The sequence below is a fragment of the Petaurus breviceps genome, unplaced genomic scaffold (genome assembly GCF_028583685.1).
Source record: "Petaurus breviceps papuanus isolate PSGF00001 unplaced genomic scaffold, PetGlider_PUasm1.0 183, whole genome shotgun sequence".
NCBI classification, from domain to species: domain Eukaryota; kingdom Metazoa; phylum Chordata; class Mammalia; order Diprotodontia; family Petauridae; genus Petaurus; species Petaurus breviceps.
This window is the reverse complement of record NW_027185791.1, coordinates 273767-293714: the sequence shown is the minus strand read 5'-3', so window position 1 is coordinate 293714 and position 19948 is coordinate 273767. Positions and strand designations below refer to the sequence as shown.

General features: G+C 36.1%; 1 protein-coding gene across 7 annotated transcripts in view; it reads left to right on the top strand.

Annotated features, from left to right (window-relative positions):
* APC (APC regulator of WNT signaling pathway) overlaps positions 1-19948 on the top strand; it is a 151289-nt gene that overhangs the window by 13068 nt on the left and 118273 nt on the right. Inside the window, exon 1 of one of the 7 annotated variants that reach the window (XM_069087770.1) lies at positions 11375-11525. The exons of the other annotated variants lie outside the window; for them this stretch is intronic. The gene's annotated coding sequence lies outside the window, so the exon portion shown is untranslated. Of the gene's footprint in view, positions 1-11374; positions 11526-19948 lie in introns of those variants that run through there. 7 annotated transcript variants of the gene reach the window in all.

Genomic DNA, 19948 nt, shown 5'->3' with positions numbered 1-19948 from the left:
TCCATCAGGACCAATCCATCAATTCCAAAAGTGTTCATCTTTGGGTTTATCATATAGTATATTTTTTACAATACATATTATATGTTATTTACAACGGTGTCTTGTGTACCTAATTTATTTCACTGATCCACCACTCTATTTCTTAGCCAGTACCAAATTGTTTTGATGATTACTGCTTTACAGAACTGTTTGAGATTTGGTATGGTTAGACCTTCACATTTTTTTTTTCATTAATTCCCTTGATATCCTTGACCTTTCATTTTTCCTGATGAATTTTTTTTCCTAAAAATTTTTTCTATAATTTTTCTATTTTCTATAAAATAATTTTTTGGTAGTTTGATTGGTATGGCTCTGAATAAATAAATAAATTTAGGTAGAATTGTCATTTGTATTATACTGACTTGGCCTGCCCATGAACATTGAATATTTTTCCAGTTGTTTAGATCTGACTTTATTTGTGTGAAAGTGTTTTGTAGTTGTGTTCATATAGTTCCTGGGTTTGTCTCGGTGGGTAGACACCCAAGTATTTTATATTGTCCACAGTTATTTAATTTTTTTTTTAAAGCAATTGGGGTTAAGTAACTTGCTCAAGGTTACATGGCCAGTTATTTCTGAGTATGGTGCTAAGTATCTGAGCCTGGATTCGATCCCAGGTCATCCCAACTCTGGGGCTAGTGCTCTTACTCACTGTGCTACCTGGCTGCCCCCACAGTTATTTTAAATGGAATTACTCTTCCTGTCTCTTGTTGCTGAACTTTGTTGGTGTTATATAGAAAGGCTGATGATTTATGTGGGTTTATTTTTTTGTGTCCTGCAACTTTGCTAAAGTTTCTGCTATTTCCAGTATTCATTTTCACTATTTTTAAAAAATTCTCTAAGTGTATCATCATATCATATACAAAGAGTGGTAATTTTGTTTCCTCATTGTCTATTCTGATTCCTTCAATTTCTTTTTCTTTTCTTATTGCTATAGCTAACATTTCTTTATTCTTTTGTAATTTACCTTGCTTTTTATTTCAAGTTTCTTAGTTTTTTTGAGCCTTTTCTAATAAAATTTTTAGTTTTAAGTTTTGAGTTCCAAATTCTGTCCCTTCTCCTCCCATCCTCCCTTCCCCAAGACAGTAAGCAATCAGATACACTTTTTACACATGCAGTTATGTAAAAGATTTCCATATGAGTTATTTTGTACAAGAAGACTTGAATAAAAGAAAAAAAAAGTGAAACATAGCATGCTTCAGTCTTTATTCAGATAGTATCAGTTCTTTTTCTGGAGGTGGATAATATTCTTAGCCCTTTCAGATTGTCTTGGATCATTGTATTGCTGAGAATAGTTAAGTCATTCACACTTCTTCATGGAACAATATTGCTATTACTTCGTACTACTTTATCCTGGTTCTATTTATTTCACTATGCATCAGTTCATGTAAGTCTTTCCAGATTTTTCTGAAATCATCCTGCTTGTAAGTTTTTATAACACAATAATATTCTATTACAATCATACACCACAGCTTGTTTAACCATTTCCCAATTGATGGGCATCCCTTTGATTTCCAATTCTTAGCCACCACAAAAAGAGCTGCTATAAATATTTTTGTACAAATAGGTCCTTTTCCCTTTTTTTGGGAAGTCTTTGGGATATAGACCTTATAACTAACATTTCTAATACAATATTGAATAACAAATGTGATCATGGGTATATAGAAGCTATTTTTGATATAAAAAATAAGTTCCTCCATGCCTATACTTTGTAGGTTTTTCTTTTTCTTTTAAGCATAGAAGAGTGCTGTAGTTTCTCAAAGGATTTTTTTTCTGCATCTATTAAGATGATTGTGTGTTTTTGGACATTTTGGTTTTTAATATAATTATGTTGATTGTTTTCCTGATGTTGAACATCCAAGTTGCATCCCTGGTATAAATCCCAATTAATCATAATGAGTGACTTGTTGGATAAATTGTTGCAGTCAGTTTGGTAAGATTTTGTTTAAAATTTTTGTGTTAGTGTTCATTAATGAAATTGACCCAGTTTTCTTTCTGTGTTTTATCTTTCCTTGGTTTAAGTATTAGGATTATATTTGTCTCATAAAAGGATTCTGGTAGGGTGCTTTTTCCCCCCTCAGTTTTTGAGAATAATTTGTGAAATGTGGACTCTCGCTTTTTAAAAATTTTGATAGAATTCTCCTTTGAATCCATCAGGACCAAGAGTTTTTTCTTTGATAGTTGGATTTTTGTTTTGTATTAACAACTAGAATTATTTCCTTTTCTAAGATCAGGTTATATAAGATTTCTCTCTAGATTTCTGATAGTTTGGGTATTTATATTTTTGGAGCTATGACTCCCTTTCTTTTGTGTTTTCAGTACATAACTATCCATAATATGATCTGATTTTTCTTTGTATTTCTTCTGGTTTTACTGTAATTTCAACTTCCTCATTTGCTATTTTATCGATTTGATTTTCTGCTCTTTTTAAAAATCAGATTAGTGAAGGGTTTATCAATTTTATAAGTCTTCAGAGAACCAGCTTTTTCTTTTATTTATCATTTATATGTTTTGTTGGGTCTTTTTTGTTTCCCATTTATCTATTTGCCCTCTCATTTTTAATATCTCTTTTTTTGCGTTTATTTTAGGTTTATTTGTTGATCTTCCAATCTTTTAAAATGGATATTCAATTCATTAATGTTTTCTTTTTTCTATTTTGTTAATATTTCATTGTAAGTATGAGATTTCCCCCAGGACTGCTTTAGCCATATCTCAGAAATTTTGCTATGTTGTTTCATCATTATCAATTTCTTTTACATAGTTATTGATTATTTATATGATTTGTTCTTTAACCTGTTCGTTATTTAAAATTTCAGTGTTAAATCTCTTTGATTCTATATTTTTTTATTTTGGTCTGAGAACTAATTTCTGTTTTTATTTTTGTGTTATAGTCTGCAAAGGATATATTAACTATTTCTGCCTTTTTACCAGTTTGCAGTATTTCTCTGCAGTGGTACATGGTTGATTTTTTTTTTTTTTACATTTTCATATGGTGTTGAGAAATATATATGTTCTTTTGATGTCCCATTTAGAAGATGTCATGGGTACTTTAACTCTGGTTTCTCCAGCAGTTTGTTCAGTTCCATATTTTTTCCTTTTGTTTATCTATTAGACATAACAAAACTGATAGAGGGACATTGAAGTCTCCTGTCACTATTGTATTATTGTCCTCTTCTTGAAGCTCAGGTAATATTTCCTTTGTAAATTTGGATGCTAAGATATTTGGAGCATATAGGTTTATTACTAATTTTTTTGTTGTTTCTTCTGATTGCTTTCAGCATAATAAAATTTCCTTGTTTATCCCTTTTTATGTTTTGTTTATTTCTTGTCTGCTAGTGTGATGGCAACTACTACTATCTTGTATTCACAGTATGCATAGTAAAATTTTTTCATCCCCTCAATTTTATTTTGTGTATTTCTTTATTTTTTAAAATGTGTTTCTCATATACAACAGATTGTAGGGTTTTGTTTTACTTAGTCTGTCATTCTTTTTTGTTTTATCAGATTATTTAATCCATTAACATTTAAAGTTACAAGAGTTAGCTTTATATTTCCCTCAGGCTCTAAAATTTTTTTCCCCCAAGTTATGATTTTTCTCCCGCCCCCTGCCGTACACATATAATCATATTCCTTCAGTTACTTTAATCTTTTTAAAAGGTGGCCCTGTTCCCATTGACTTTCTTCCCCTGACCCTCCCTTCTCATTTGTTAACCTTTTCGTTTTACGGTTTTGTTTCTTAGGTCCTTTATTTCTCTTGCTTTTATCTGGTTATGTATCGCTTCCTCTCTTTTTTACCTCTCAGTTAAGTAGATTCCTTCTTCTCCTTTCCTCCAGCTAAATCCTGTTCATTAGTTTTTAAAATTTCATAGTTTGTGCTCCTTTCCAAAAAAGATTTCTCTAATTCTCCCTTATCCATCTTCTGTTTCTATTTTTACTTTAGACTCTCATTCTCTGATTTATGACCCTTATAATTTTCTAGTCTCTTGCTTTTCTCAGTAGTCTTCATGCAAGCAGAGTTTCCAAGATTTTTGTTCTAGCCTCACTCCTCTAGGCCCTTTCTGCCACTGCCTTGTAGAGCTTGCTTCATGAATTCCCCTTTTCCATTGTACCTCACTTCCAGAACAATGCCAATTATTGCAGGTGTCAAAGAGTACCCTTCCCCAAGGTAGGACCCCTCCCCACTACGTCCTTCATTATGCAACCCACAACTGATCTAAACCTACTTTTGTTGATCCATTTTTCTACATTTGCCTTCAAATCTCCTCCCATGTGTCCATCCTGTCCCACTCCTCCAGGTGCCAGTTGCCCCTAGGAGTTCCAACTCCCCACCTCTCAGGAACAGTAGACTTTTCAAGCACCAATTCCTCCAGGCTTCATTCAGTATAACATGGACCATCTCTTCTCACCCCTGGGAACATTTCAGTGGAACCCCTCCCAATTCCAAAGTAAGGTCTCCTTTTTCTTCCCTCCCCTTTTAACATATTTCCCCTCCTTTTCACCTACTCCTCTGTAGGCTGGCTCATCTCTTTCTAAGACCACTGAGGTCACCTTCCCCTCATTATTCGATTTGAACAAGGCACATTACACATACTTATCAATGTCCCTACTCCTTACCCTCATGTTATGTACCCTCCCATGTTGTAATATAGCCCCTTAAAAAAAAAAAGGAAACAGACTAAAAACCTGATTCACCTTGAGACAGAGTTTTGCCAGGTTGTCTATAATGCCTCTTTTTGCCACTTCTCTGTTACCTCTACCAGATTTCTGCCCTGTTTCTTGGTGTACATTTATATAAAAGTCTCTTAGTGGTCTCTTTTTTGTCACTCTGTTGCTGCTAACGTTCCTGCTGCATTTATTCACTTCTGCATTTTTCTTGTTTGAGAAGCAAATAATCTCTTCAGTTATGGTTTTCTTTCAAAAAATGTTTTAAACTCTTATTTATATCAGCAAAAGGCCATCTTTTGTCCTTTCTGGTTAAGTTCACATTTGCATGATGTGCTGTTTCCTAAGCTCCAGTGTTCTTGGGGAGACATGATTCCATTCTTTCCTTCTTTTTCTAGTGGATATGGAAGAGGCCTGTCTTAGTTGAATGTCCTTTCCTTTCTATTTGAAGATCGTTCTCCTATTGGCTTACAGAACTTCTCGTTTCTGAATCGGATTGTTAAATTTAATCACTATATATCTTGGAGTTTGCAGCCTTGGATTTTTTCTGGACACAACCTGTGAATTCTTTCAATTAGCATTTCATTTTCTATGTTCAGAAGTTCTTGGCAGTTTTATTCTATTATTTCCTTCATTATGGTGTTAAGTTTTTTTTGTCACATCATGTTCTTCTGGGAGACTTATGATCCTTAGGTTGCCTCTAAGCATCCTATCTTAGAGTTTGGTATATTTTACTTGCATAATGAACATATTTTCTTTTAATGTTGGTTTTTGTTTCTCTTCTAGATTTTCTTTCATGACTGTGTACTTGCAATCCCAGTCTGTTCTCTCTTTTGTTTCTTTGGTGAAACCATTCCAGTTTTTCTATTCTGCTCCTGATTTTTGCTGTGCTGGACATAAATTATGCTCTCATAATTCTCATTTCTCTTAAACTGCTCAGGAATAGTGTGTTGTGATTACACTTTCTCTTCAGATTCTTCAGGGTCCTCTGTCTCATCAAGTGTTAGATCATTTTCCTTTATTTTGCAGTATTTATTCATAGATACCTGAACTCATTTGCTCGATCTGGAGGCCATATTTCCTTATGTTTCTCCTGTTGATTTATCTGTGTATGTTCAAGGTCATTCAGTTTTCTTCTGGAAATCTTTGGTTCTTTTAGAATTTTCCTTCTCCTGTGATTGTGGTTTCCTTGAGGTCAGGCTCTCAAAGTGTCTCAGCCTTCTCCCACACTGGACAATTAATGTTTCATCAGCCTAGCTAGCTAGGTCTTTGCCACAACTGACTTCTAGGCTATCAGAACTGGCCCCAGATGGGTGCTGTGCTCTTTCCCTCAGTCTTGGTGGAGTGCTATACGATCTCCCACATACAAAGTATCCTGTCCTGGTGACCTGTCCCACCTCCTCAGTTCAGAGTATGTTTTTCCTGGCAATTCAGTTTTGCAGCTCTGTGGCCAATCTTCCTATGGAGGCCAACCAGAATTGCAGTCTGGAACCAGGATCTCCATGGCACCTGAAGGATTCAGGGGGGACTTGGATGCAGGGGTGGGTTTTGATATAAATCTGTGTTGGGTCCTTGGACATACCAGTGTAGCCTTGCTGCCAGTAGCATGGAAGGTAAGGGAGGGTGCCTAGTGAGGTCAAGATCAGTGAGCTTTGTTCTTGCATTTTGTTTTTGTTTTAGCCATCTTTTGAAGCTGAAGTTGATTTATCTTTGGAGACTGTTTTGGAGAGGTTTCAGAGGTCATGAGGATTGAAGAAAATGTTTATCCTATGATATAGGGAACTCTCATCTACTTGGCCTTGTATATTCATGTTAATTCCCTGCATGTCTTATAAATTAGAATTATATCAGATAATTGATAGAAAATTTTCCCCCTAATTATCTTTTTTTTCTTTGGAGGGCAGTTGGGGTTAAGTGACTTCCCCAAGGTCACATGGCTAGTAAGTGTTAAGTGTCTGAGGCTGAATTTGAACTCAGGTCCTCCTGACTTCAGGGCTGGTGCTCTATTCACTGTGCCACCTAGCTGCCCCCTACTTAGTTACGTTGATTTTTGTCAAATCTTTCAAATTTCACATATATATATATATATACATATATATATATACATATATATATACATATATATATATAATAAGCAAAATGGTTTCCTTTTTAGTTTATTAAATATGTTATCTTTTATAAGGGTTTGCATGTTCTTCTTGGGACAGCTGGATGGGTGCGGAGTGTCACAGTGGGTAGGGTGCGGAATCTGGAGTCAGGAAGATCTAAATTCAGATTTGGCCTCAGATACTTACTGGCAGTGTGACCCTGAACAAGTGAATTAAACTTTATTTACTTCAATTTCTTCATCTGTAAAGTGGGATAGTAATAATAGTACTTTACTCCATAGTGTTGTTGCAAGGATCAAATGAGGTAATATTTGTAAAATGCTTTAGCACAGTGTCTGGAACAAAGTAGGCACTATGTAAATGTTAGCCATCATCATCATTATAATTATTTTCTAATGTTTTAGTGATGTCATAATTTTATATCATTATGGTGTGTGGGGATACGGTGTCTGAGGATCTGCATTCAAATCATTACTCTGTATGTGATCTTGGGCAAGTCACTTATTGAATAAATGAAAAATTATTTACCATTTAATATGCTCCAGGCACTGTGCTGCGCACTATGAATCTACTCTTATATTGTTGGTCTATAGTTATTTTCATTTGTTACTTTCATTTTTTATATTGGCAATTTCGTTTTTCTTTTTTTTACGTCAGATAAAGTAATGGTTTGTCTACTAGGTTTTTTTTTTCTTTTCTACATTCTTTCTATATTCTGTATTCTTTTCTTAAGCCAACTTCTAGTTTACCTAGTTTATCAGTTCATGGTTTTGTTTTCAATTTTGTTAATCTCTTTGATTTTTAGAATTCCGGTTTTGGTGTTTAGTTGGGATTTTTTGATTTGTTGCTTTTTTAAGTTGCATTCCCAATTCATTTATTAATTTTCTCTTTTGTTCATTAAAATATTTAGTCAACAAGTCAGCAAACGTTCATGGAGTGCTTTTAATATACCAAGCACTTTACTTTGCACTGGGAATATAAATCTGAGCAGAAAGGCAAATCATGCCCTCAAGGAGCATACATTCTAATGGAGCAGACCCAACATAAATGGCAGCTAAAGGTGAAAGGTGTGGGATTAGGGGATGGGATTGTTGTACACCTGGTGATGGACAGTTTATCTAGTGTGAGAAGTGAAGAGGGGTGGGGCAGGGAGTGAGCTTCCAGTGAGGACGCTTCTTCCGCATGGTTGGCCTAGGTTTTTTTCTTCAAGATCAAGGTTCTGTTCAGATCTTTCCAGATACTGACTCTTATCCATAGAGTAAGCTGTACTTCCCATAGAGTAAACATCATGTCATCTACAAATTTGAGCAGTATTGCCCCTGTACTTCATCTTTACAGGTTCAGCAGCAGCAACATAGTGCAATCAGATGCTATTTAAGGCTATATTCTTCCCTGGTAATTAGTGAGCATCCCTGCTGCTTTTCCCAAACTGAAGGGGAAGTAGACTAGCCCCTTCTGTGCCAACTTTCAGTCAGTGTTTCCTGCCCACCTGCCTGCCTTCCTCTCTGCCCGGAGGGATGACAGGGCCCATCCTCTGTAGACAAGCCTAACTATTAATGTTTCCTTGGCACAAGACTTCAGAGGGTTACCAGAGAAACTTGTAGGCTCCAAAGCTATCCTAACCTTTTCAGCACAGAATGTTCTCTTGATAGCTTTCTCTTCAGAGAGGGACATACCTCAGATATGCTTGAGAATGACACTGAAGTGGTAAGGCCAGATCCTAATGGCACTGTCAGAGGCAACAGAGGTTTTCTGATCTACTTATCTGTTGAAAATTCTCTATTCCCTTTTTGAAGTAAACAGTCTTCAAATGTTAGACTAGTAGTAGCAAGGCCAGTCTTGGTTTGAAAAGTTCTTCCTCAGCTCCAGCAGGGACACTTCTTTGTTTGGCTTGTGAAGCTCTTCATAATCTAGGCCCTGCCCACCTTTCCATTCTTCTTATGCCCCACCACACTGTAACACTAGCCTCTTGCTGTTGCTTGAACATGATACTCCATCTCATGGCTCCAAGTGTTTTTACTAGCTACTCCCCCTGCCTGGAATGTTCTCCCCCTTCATTTCTACCTCCTAGCTTCCCTGTTTCCCCTCAAGTTTCAGATAAAGTCCTGAATTCCACAAGAAACCTTTCCTTTAAGCTTAATGTCTTTCGTTCGAGACTACTCCCAGTTTGTCATGTGTATACACACACACACACACACACACACACACCTATATGTGTATGCATACACATTGTATATACACATGCATGTATGTGTATAGATACAAACATATAGTTTGTAAATAGTTTTCATTTTGTCTTCCCTGTTAGACTGTGGAGCTCCTTGAGAACAGTGTTTACTTGCTATTATTTGTTTTCTTTGTACCCTTAGGACGTAGTGTAGTCCCTGACACAAAGAAACAGGTGCTTAATAAATACTAGTTGACTTGACACGACTTATGTAAACCATAGAATTTGACTATTATACAGCTTTAATGATTCATCTATATGTAAATCCTTTTTTCCCTCCTTTATTACATCTCCTGAGGAAGATAGTCCCTGGCATCCATGAAGGACTGGGCTAATTTCTGGCCCCAGGGAAATTAAGAGATATCTTTAGGGGAAAATTTTCTTTATTTTACCCCAACCAACTTCAGCTTGTGACCTTGGAACTACCATTAGGCTCTTGCCATCCTTTCTACTCAACTTTAAATCCCCTATCATATATAGACATATTCCTCTGTTAAGAATTTAAATATCTATCTTCCATTAAAAATTTGTTTTTTCATTTGCCAACTACACCCTCACCCAAGTTACTGATAAAAATAGTGAGTAGAACAGAACTGAAGACATATTTCTTTGGCACTCCTGAAGAGACCCATCTCCACCCAGGTTATTAACCCACTTATTGACATTCTTTGACTATTGGCATTTAGTGAGTTCCAAATCAAGGTAACTACTCACAGCTAACATCTTTCCATCTTGTCCAGAGGATATCATGACTTTGTCAAATGGTGATTTTTAGTTACAGGTAGAGGGAGCTGCCATATTATGCCTTCTCCACACCACAGTAGGGCAGAATAAGGGAGGGAGAAAGAAAATGCCCAATTGCAGAAAAAATTAAATTAAAATGCTTTAAATCTCTGATTAAATTAAATTAAATAAATGAAATTAAAGCACTCTCAAGTTCCAGCTCACACCCATTGGGTTGTCATTGCTGAGAAAAAAAAAAGGAACGTGGCATATGTTGGAGGGGCTTCAAGAATTCATTTATGATGTTGGTGAAGTTGTAAAGTGATCTAGCTATTCTGCAAAGCAATTTAGAATTATGCTCCCCCTATATTTTTAAACTATACATACCCTTTGATGCAGTGCTATGCCTATTAGGCCCTGATCTCAAATAAAAAAGAAGAAAAAGATACCATATGTACAAAAATAATAATAAGTTTCTTTTGTAGTTACAAAGAACTAGAAACTAAGAGGGTGACCAGAAATTGAGCAAAGTTCAATAAACAAGTATATGAATGTAATATTATACTTTTGTCCTGTAAAAACATAGAAAGAGATGGTGCAGAGTGAAGGGGGCAAAAGCGGAAGAAAAATATCTACTATAATATCTGCATTATAAAATTGAAGAGTTTTGAAAGACAACCTTGATTAGTGTGAAGAATGCTGTCTACCCTCTGTGATGGAACTAATATACCAAATGAGACACACTTTTTTGGAAATCATCAATATAGAATGTGTTTTGCTTGACTAATCAATCATATTTGTTACATGGGTTTTTTTTTCTTATTTTTTTCAGTGAGGGGGCAGACAATACGTTTTTATTTGGTAAATTAAAAAAATTAATTTTAAAAGTATATTGGCTTTTTTCCCCCAAGTCAAAAAAGCATTAAGTGCTTTTTATGTAGTAAGCACTTATTTATTCAATGCTTATTATTAAGTCCTAGACTATGTGCCAGCCAGTTTAGTCAAGGGAATCTGAATCCCATTTCTTCCACTTGTGTGACTTCAAGCCCTCATCTCTAAAATGAGATGACATGACCTCCATGGTCCCTTCTTCTCTAAACCTGTGATTCTGTGAACTAGTGACCTATATGCATTTTTTCAAGTGTGTAAATTCATGCACATGTCAGTCATTAAACATTTATTTAGGCCCCTTTCTGTATGCCAGGAACTGTGCTAAACTCTGGGGATACAAAAAGAGGCAATAGACATTTCCTGCCATTTAAGGAGCTTGCAGTCCAATCGGGGAGACCACAAGCAAACAAACGTACAGACAATCTATACCGTATAAACAGCAAATAATTAAAAGAGCAAAGGCCCTGGAAGTTAGGAGTAGGATATTTATCAAGGGTAACTGACTAAATGGGCTAGTGAATAGAGTATCATTCCCCCACCTCCCTATCTTTGCCTTGTGCTCTCTCCCCTCCTAGAGTGGAAAACAGTGTCCATCAACCGCTTTGGGGTGGGAGGGTGAAGGATCATTTTTAGGGCCGTGGCCAGTCCTGTGATGTGGGGTGGGGTCTTTGCTTTCAGCTCCAGACTGGGTTTGCAAGGGTATGAGCAGCAGCTGTGTAATCTGCTGATTGCTGATCAGGGCTCATCCCATCCTTTGATGGGAACCGGGGGATTGGCTGGCTGCGCTTGCACGTGACTGGCATGTGGTTGTATTGGCGCAGCCGGGCAGGGGGTGTCACTGGAGATGGAATGGAGGTGCAGCCAGGTTCGGAAATGGGGTAGGTGCTGGAATCAGGCAGCAGCGTTGGCTGCAGAGGGGGAGGGGGTGAGCAAAATGACTAGGTAAAGGCCCCCTCCCGGAAGCCCCACAAGCTTGGAGGCTTTCTGTGAGCTTGGCTTACTGTTGCATGTCAGGCTGGAGAGGGCTGTTTTTCCTTCTGCTGCAGTGGTGACCAGCGATGGCTTTCCTGTGCTTCTGATCGGGGTGTTTGACAGGAGAGGAAGAAGGGGGAGGGTAGGAATGGCAAGAGAGCCAGAGGGGAGAAAAAAAGTGGCTTTTGTTGCGAGAACTGGGTTTTGTTTTAATAAAGCCTTTTGACATGAAAAAAGCAGAATAACAGTATCTAAGGAAACGGGTGCAGGATAACAAAGAATGGAGCAGATTCATGGCGAGTAGTAAAAGCTTTAGTCCATTGAAGTCCTCCTGTTTCCTCTGCCACAGTAACTGCAGCAAGCAGCCGCCGCCAAAGGGAGGGATAGGGATACAAAGCGACTGCTTATTCCTTGGTGCGGATCTAGAGGAACCGTAATGAAGCATTTCTGGGGAAAGAGGGGAGCGTGAGGCAGGTACTGCAGAGCTTGCATGTGGTCTGTTGAATGGTGAAAATTCGGTTGCCAGTAGTCTGCCTGCTATTGTGAAACATCCAAGCAAACTCTCTTTGAATAGGGTGTCAGCAAGATACTGGTGTCTTTGTTAGTGACAAGATAGGGTGGCTTTTTGCGGTTGACTGTAGCATTTTTCTCCTTTGCCGAGGAAAAACAGGAATGAAAGCCTGTGATACATTGCTGGCCTGAGAAATCCATTTACAAGAAGCTTTAATGTTAAGTTGAATGCAAGTGCTATAATAAATAAGGAATTGGGGGTTTTTTTTAATAGTGGAAAAATAGAGAGTTGTGGATGCTTAATCTATTGGAATGTCGTGACATTTTAATTTTACATTACAAAAGAGATACTCAAAATCTGTGATTTAACCCAAATCCTATAGGAAATCTTAATACATTATGTATGAAGCAGTGAGCTCTTTCTCTTCCTTTGTTAGGTGCAGCTTTTATGCCATTAATTAGGTCACCCCAAAACTGATCCTTCTAGGTTATAAAATGTTTTGCATAGGGTTTGTTAATGTTACTTTGGTAGATTTGGTATATTTAGAAACCACGGTTTTGCTCCTATTCACATTAGAATATAATGGCATAAAATCTAGCAACAACTCTTAAATCATCATATCATAGCTTTTCTTTTACGTGCAGTTAGGTGTTAAGTAAAATAATTTTTAAAACTTGATGGAAGAAATGTGTTTTAAAATGTGGATACATTTAAAATGTGGATTCATGTGAATTGAATAAAAGCTGAATTCACTGTGGTTTAATGTTTTATTCTTTATAGTTACAGTAGCTACATGCCACACCCCCAAGGAGAGATGGCGCTTGTTCTATAAAAATCACTTAGTATCATACAATATTGCTTAGATTTTTTTTTTTGGTGCTGATTCTGAAGTCTGAGATCATTAGATTCTGAAATAATTCAGTTTTTAAAAATTGATTGGAATCTAAGAAAAAATGCATTTTTTTTAAACTTAAGATATCAATAACATTTTTTAAGCTAGAAGGAATTTACATAATTTTAAAGGAGAAACTCTAAAAAGTTTTCTTCTCCCAAATGACAGTTTAATATTTCTCTTTTTTACTGATGTTTTTCCATTAAATTAAACACATATAAAAGAAGTGAGCAACGTATTGGAGATTTCATGGATAATTTTTTTCTGGCTGGAATGAAAAATACTGTTTACTATTAGTGAGAATAAATTTGAATTTTTTTGTACTTGAGAAATTTGATTTTTATACTTGATTGGAAATTGTGTTGAGCATAAGTTAGCCTAACAGTTTTTTTGTTAGACTCATTTCTGAGTCTAATTTTAAAAATCTAATATCAGAACTGTAAAATTGAGCTGTAGTTGAGACTGAAATACTATACCAAAAATAGCTGACTCATTTAAATTCCAAATCATAGTTCAGTGACAAATTATAATGAATGTTATGATGTCCTGGGGTTAAGAATACTCTTAATATTTTAGCTGTCCAAAAGTTAACTGAGCTTAAGTTAAGTATGATACTTTGGAATTAACATGCTGAATATATGATATTTTAAAAAACTGTTTCCTACATGCAAATATATGCATATATCTGGAAATGCTTATACTTGTTAATTTTTATCAGAACAACAAAAGATAAAAATTATACGTTTTTAAAAAGACAGTGGTAAAGCCTATGCCAGCTAATTTCATCAAAAAGAGAAAAAGCAAAAATGAAAATGTTGAGGAATACAATATCCTTCACAAAGTTGAAGCATTCATTTTTAGAGTATGCATAAAATATAATTAGGAGAACCTTCTTGAATTAAATTTCTTGGAAAAATAGTGAAACCATTTCTATTCTCTCATTTGACAGACTCCTATAGAGGAGTAGAGTAGCCCAGGGGGGTAAAATTACCTACCTGCAAGTAATAAGTAGCAGAGCCAGGTATCAGACCCAAGCCTTTTGCCCTCAAATCCAATGTTATAATGAAAATTTGTTTAATACTTTAATATTTAATACTTTGAAGCTTTACAAAACACTTTACCCAAAACAATCCTGTGAGATAGGTAGTGTAAGTTTTAAACAACCATTTTAAAAATGAGCAACTCAGAGATTAAACCATTTTTCCTTATGATGATGGAGCCAGTATCAGAACTAGGGTTCAGACCTGAGTTTTCTGATTTCCACCTTACCATACTGTTTCTACATACCATGTAAGATTGTCTAGGGGCAGACTTTTCTTAACTGCAAGTTCAATGGATTCTGCAGATTAAACCAGCTAGCTCATACTCCTTCTGTTGCCAAATTTAATTGCCTTTTCTCAAATCTTCATCCTTTTTGTCATTTTTTGCAAGTCTTTAACATTTTAGTCTTATTTGTGGTGGTAAATATTCTCTGTTTTCACAGTATTCTTCTGTCTTCCTCCTACCCGGGCCATGCTCATTAATCATGAGTGACCTTCAAGGTTTTATCTCGGGCCCTCTTTTCCCCTTGTATACTGTTTGACTTCATGATCTCATCAGCTCTCGTGGATTCAATTTCAGATCATTTGTCCAGCTCTAATTTGTAATTTCCTTCCAGTCTCTCATCTCCAACTACTTATTAGGTATCTTGAATTTGATGTCCTTTTTCTTCTTTGTACAACATGTTCAAAACTGAATTATCTTTTCTCCCAGACCTTCCCCTTATCCTAACTTCCTTATTCCTATCAAGGGTGCTACCCCTCTCCTAGTCATCGCCCAAACCCACAATCTAGTTTTCATCCATAACCCTTCATTCTCTTACCCCACATACCTAATGAATTGCCAAGTCCTATTGATGCTACCTTTGTAACAACTCTTGTATATTCCCCTTTATCTCCTCTGACATTGCTACCACCCTTGTGTAGCACTTCATATAGTCGATAGTCACACCTATACTATTACAATAACCTTTGGTTGATCTTCATAATCTTCCTAAAGGACAGGTCTGACCCCCTCCTATTCCATTAACTCCAGTGGTTCCCTAATGCCTCTAAGATGACATATAAAATCCTTTGACTTTTTTCAAACATAATTTTATCTCTATTTATTTATCTATTTTACTTTTTGAGTTCCTGTCTCCCTTCCTCTCCACCCTGGGCTAGAAAAGGCCACCATTTGAGAGATCTTTGTGTCTGTGTACTTATATACATATGCATATACCATGCATACTTCCATTTATCCATTCTTTTTCTGGAAGTGGAATTGCATCTTCTTTCATAGGACCTTTGCTAGTCCTTCACAATTCTTCTTTCAACAGTATCACTGTTACTGTATAAAGCATTTTCTTGGTTCTGCTCATTTCATTTATCATTGTTTCTTACAAGTTCTTTGGCGTTTAAAGCTCTTCATAACCCTTTCTACCTTTCCAGTCTTCTTTTATCTTATTTCCCTCTAAGTTCTCTATGATCCAGTGAAACTGACCACATTGCTGTTTCTCATACAAAATGCTATATAAGTGCTTGTCCTTTTTCCTTTCTTTTTTTTATCCCAGAACTTTATGAAAGTAGACCCGAGGTCTTTTGTTGTCAGCTTTCTCATCACTCCCTCATACATTTCCTTTTTTTTTTTTTGCATGAAATTAGCTTCTAGAGGCTTTACCATTAAAAAAATTACATTAATTACATTTTTATTTTCAGGATTAAAAAAACCTAATAAGTATGAGCATTTCCATATATATATTACATATATTTTTAAAGTTTACAGTATTTTGGCATTAATTCCAAAGCTATCATGCTTACCTGTGTTTTCCTCTAAACCTTCTTCCCTTCTGTTGTGTTCTTAATGCTTCATTGATGCTCCTGTTCTTTTTTGTTCTGCCTCACTATCATTATTTCCTTTCCCAATTCTCCCCCAAAAATAAATGGACCAAAAAACCCAACAACAAATCCTCCCTTTGTGATCAGTATTATCAAACAAAACAAATCCTCTTGTGTGGTTTTAAAAAATACTTCAATAGCACTCTTCTTTTTTTTCTTTTGGTAATCCTACCTCTTTTGCTCCCCAGACGCCTCTTCAACTTTTAAAAAAGATTACAACAGAATTATTGAAACAAAAAAAAACAGCAAAACAATTTCACACACTTGCCATGTCCAAAAGTGTACATTTCATTGTATATTTTGGTCCATTACTGCTCTGTCAGGAAATGAGTGACATGCTTCTGAAATTTTGTTCAGTCATATTTAACTTTTAAGTCTTTTAGAGTTGTTTTTCTTTTGAATGCCACAGTCATTTATAAATTGTTCTCCTGGTTCTGCTCACTTTTCTTTGTATCACGAATTGATACAAAGTCTTTCCAGGTTTTTCTAAGTCTATTCTCTTTTGTCATTTCATATTGTGCAGTAATTTTCAGTTTTATATCATAATTTGTTTAGTTATTGCCCAACTGATGGAACTCTTCCTTAGTTTTTAGTTCTTTTTTATACTAAAAAAATTCATGCTAAGAGTATTTTTGTACTTGAAAGTCCTTTCATTCTTTTAATTCTTTGGAGGACTGGATCAAAGGGTAGATATTGACAGTTTAGTGATGGGGGGAATTTTCTGAAAAATCTATATTCACAACTTCATAACGACGTGTTTATGTACCACTTTTCCCATATTCCTTCGACAGTTGTCACTTTTCTTTTTTTGTCATCTCTGAACATTTGTAGAGTATTTGTATTTGTAGGAACAAACTCAGGGTTTTTACAATGAGCTTTTCCTCTTATTATTGGTGATTTCAGTTAAGTATTTATTGAGTGCCTACTATATGATAGGCGCTGTTCTAAGTGCTGAAAATATAAAGAAAGGTCCAAAAAATACCCCCAATCCTGCCCCAAACCAAAAACATTCCCTGCTCTCAAGGAGCTTATAGTTATAGGGGAAACAACATGGAAATGATTATGTCCAAGCAAGAAGTATGTGTGAACGTATATATACATGCATATACATTTGTATATATGCATGTGTATATGCACATGCTTATATATTCATATACGTGGTATGATAAATTGAAAATAATATACAGAGGAAAGGCACTAGCATTAAGGAGGATATGGAAAAACTTCTTACAGAAGGTAGAATTTAGTTACAAAGATATAAAAGAAACAAGGGGAGTTGGGAGGGTAGGGATGAGGAGAGAGAGTTCCATTCACTGGAGAACAGCAAGTGAAATTACTAGGCATTTAGAGATTAAGTATCTAGTACAAGTAACAGCAAGGAAACCAGTGTTACCAGGTGACAGACTATGTGATGGATTGTGAAGAGTATACTATGAGATTTTTTTTGAGTTTTCATATGTTTGTGAACAACTTGCCTTCTTTTGAGAATATCTTCTGACCACTTATCCACTAGGAAATGGGGAGTGTTCCTATATTACTTCCCCACATATCTTAGACACTGTTAGAAATGAGAGAGTGACTGAACCTGTTAGTATAGAGAACTCCCAGATGAGGAAGCACTTACCAGTAATATGTAGCATCATACTTGGGACTTAAAAGTATTGGGGGCAGCAAAGGGGTGCAGTGAACAGAGCACGGGCCCTGGAGTCAGGAGGACCTGGGTTCAAATTCAGCCTCAGACACTTAACACTTAGTAGCCATGTAACCTTGGGTAAATCAACCCCAATTGCCCTGCTTTCCCCCTCCAAAAAAAAAAATGGAGTGTTAAAGAGTTGCTTAGAGATTTCATGGGTTCAGTTACTTGTCCAGGGGTTTCACAGCTCGTTGTGTGTTAGAGGTAGGACTTTGAATCAAGGTCTTCCTAGCCATGAGGTCAGCTCTCTAGCCACTATTCCACATTGCTCCTCATATCTTTAAATAAATTTGCTGCAGAGATTTTTTTCCTAAGGTTTTAACCGCATCAGTTTTGTTTGTTTGAAAACTTTCAAGCTTTATGTAATCAAAATCGTTAATTTTCTCTTCTGTGGTTCTTTCAAACTCTGGTTTGGTCAAGATCTCCTCTATCAATAATTGCAAAAAGTATCTCCTTCCTTGTTCTTTTATTTATGATGTGAACTTTAATATCTAGGCCCTGTATCTATTTGGAGTTTATTGTAATTCTACATTGTGAGATATTTGTCTAACCCTAATTTCCTCCAGATTGCTCTTTAGTTTTTCTGTCAGATAGAAAAAACTATCCCAGTAGTTGCTTTTTTTTTTTTTTACTGAATGCTATGACGTCATGTTTGTTTCTGAATCTGGTATTCTAATCAATTCCATTGAGGAACTTAACTATTTTTTAAACTAATATAAACCAAATGTGATGATCAATGATCTGTAGTATAGATTATGATCTGGCACGACTGAAAAACACACAGCTCATCATTCCGCTTTCTTTTGTTATTAATCTGGAGGTTCATAATCTTTTCTTCCTCTTCCATATGATTTTTTTTCTAATTGTAAAGTAACCCTTTGCTATTTTAATTGGGATGACAATGAATAAATATAGGTAATTTTGTCATTTTTATTATATTGGCATGGTTGAAACAAGAATAATTAATAACTCCAGTTATTTTGGTAGTTTTTATCACTGTATCTACTGCATTCATCATTGTTGATCGCTCCCTTTTGCTGAATATTTTCTACTCTGCTTTTCCCTGAAGCTACTTGTTCTGGTTTGTCTAATACTTGTCTGACTGCTCCTTTGTCTTCCTCATTCATCCCCATAACTGTTAGCACTCCCCAAGGTTATGTCCTAAGCCCTCCTAAACCTCTGCTTTCTCTATTGGTAGCCTCATCAGTCCTTAGGGATTTAATTATCCTATGCAGATGACTCCCAGATTTATATATTCAGCCACAGTTTCTTCTCTGAGCTTTAATTACACATCATTAGTTGCCTGTTTGACGTGTCAGACTGGATGTCCTGAACACTTCCTAAATTCACTGTGTCTAAAACTAAACTCCTTATCTTTCCCTCTAAACTAGAGGTTCTTAACCTTTTTTGCGTCACAAACTTCTTTGGCAGTTTAAGTCTGTGGACCCTTTCTCAGAGTAATATTTTTAAGTAATGTAAGGAAATGCTAAATTTCACATTTAGGGACGGCTAGGTGTCACAGTGAATAGTGCACTGGCCCTGGAGTCAGGAGGACCTGAATTAAAATCCTTCCTCAGACACTTAATACTTACTAGCCATGTGACCTTGGGCAAGTCACTTATCCCCAATTGCCCTGCCCTCCCCCCCTCCAAAAAAGCAAAAAAAAAAAAAAATTCACATTTAGAGGTTGGTAAAAATAAATGTCATATTTTTTCTGTCCAAGTTCATAGATCCTCTGAAATCTAAAGGGTCCCTGGACCCCAGGTTAAGAATTCCTGACCTAAACTTTCCCTTATAAACTTGTCAGTTTCTGACAAGGTTCCACCATCCTTCTGTTCTCCTAGGCTTATAATCTTAGCATTATCTTAATTTCCTCACCGTTTTTCACCCCACATATCTAATCATGTCTTGCCATTTATACTATCACAATATCTCTTGCATCTCACCCCTTTTCTTCTTTCACATAGTAGTTTAGGCCCTCATTAACTCCCCTGGGGTATTGTAACAAGCTTCCTAATTGGTCTCCCTTCCTCAAGTTTCTTACTACTGTAGTCCATCCTACAGGCTGCTGTCAAAGTAATTTTCCTTAAACATAATCTCACAATAAAACTCTTTAACCAACTCCATTGGCTTCCTGTTACTTCTAAGATAAAGTATAAATTGCCTTGTTTAGTTTTTAAAGCCCGGTACAACCTGGTCTCAACATATCTCTTTGACCTTTTTACACATTATGCCCCCTACCACATTCTAATCTAGCCAAGTTGGCCTTCTCTGTGCCTCAAACACTATACTCCATCTCTTAGCACTGTGCCTTTGCG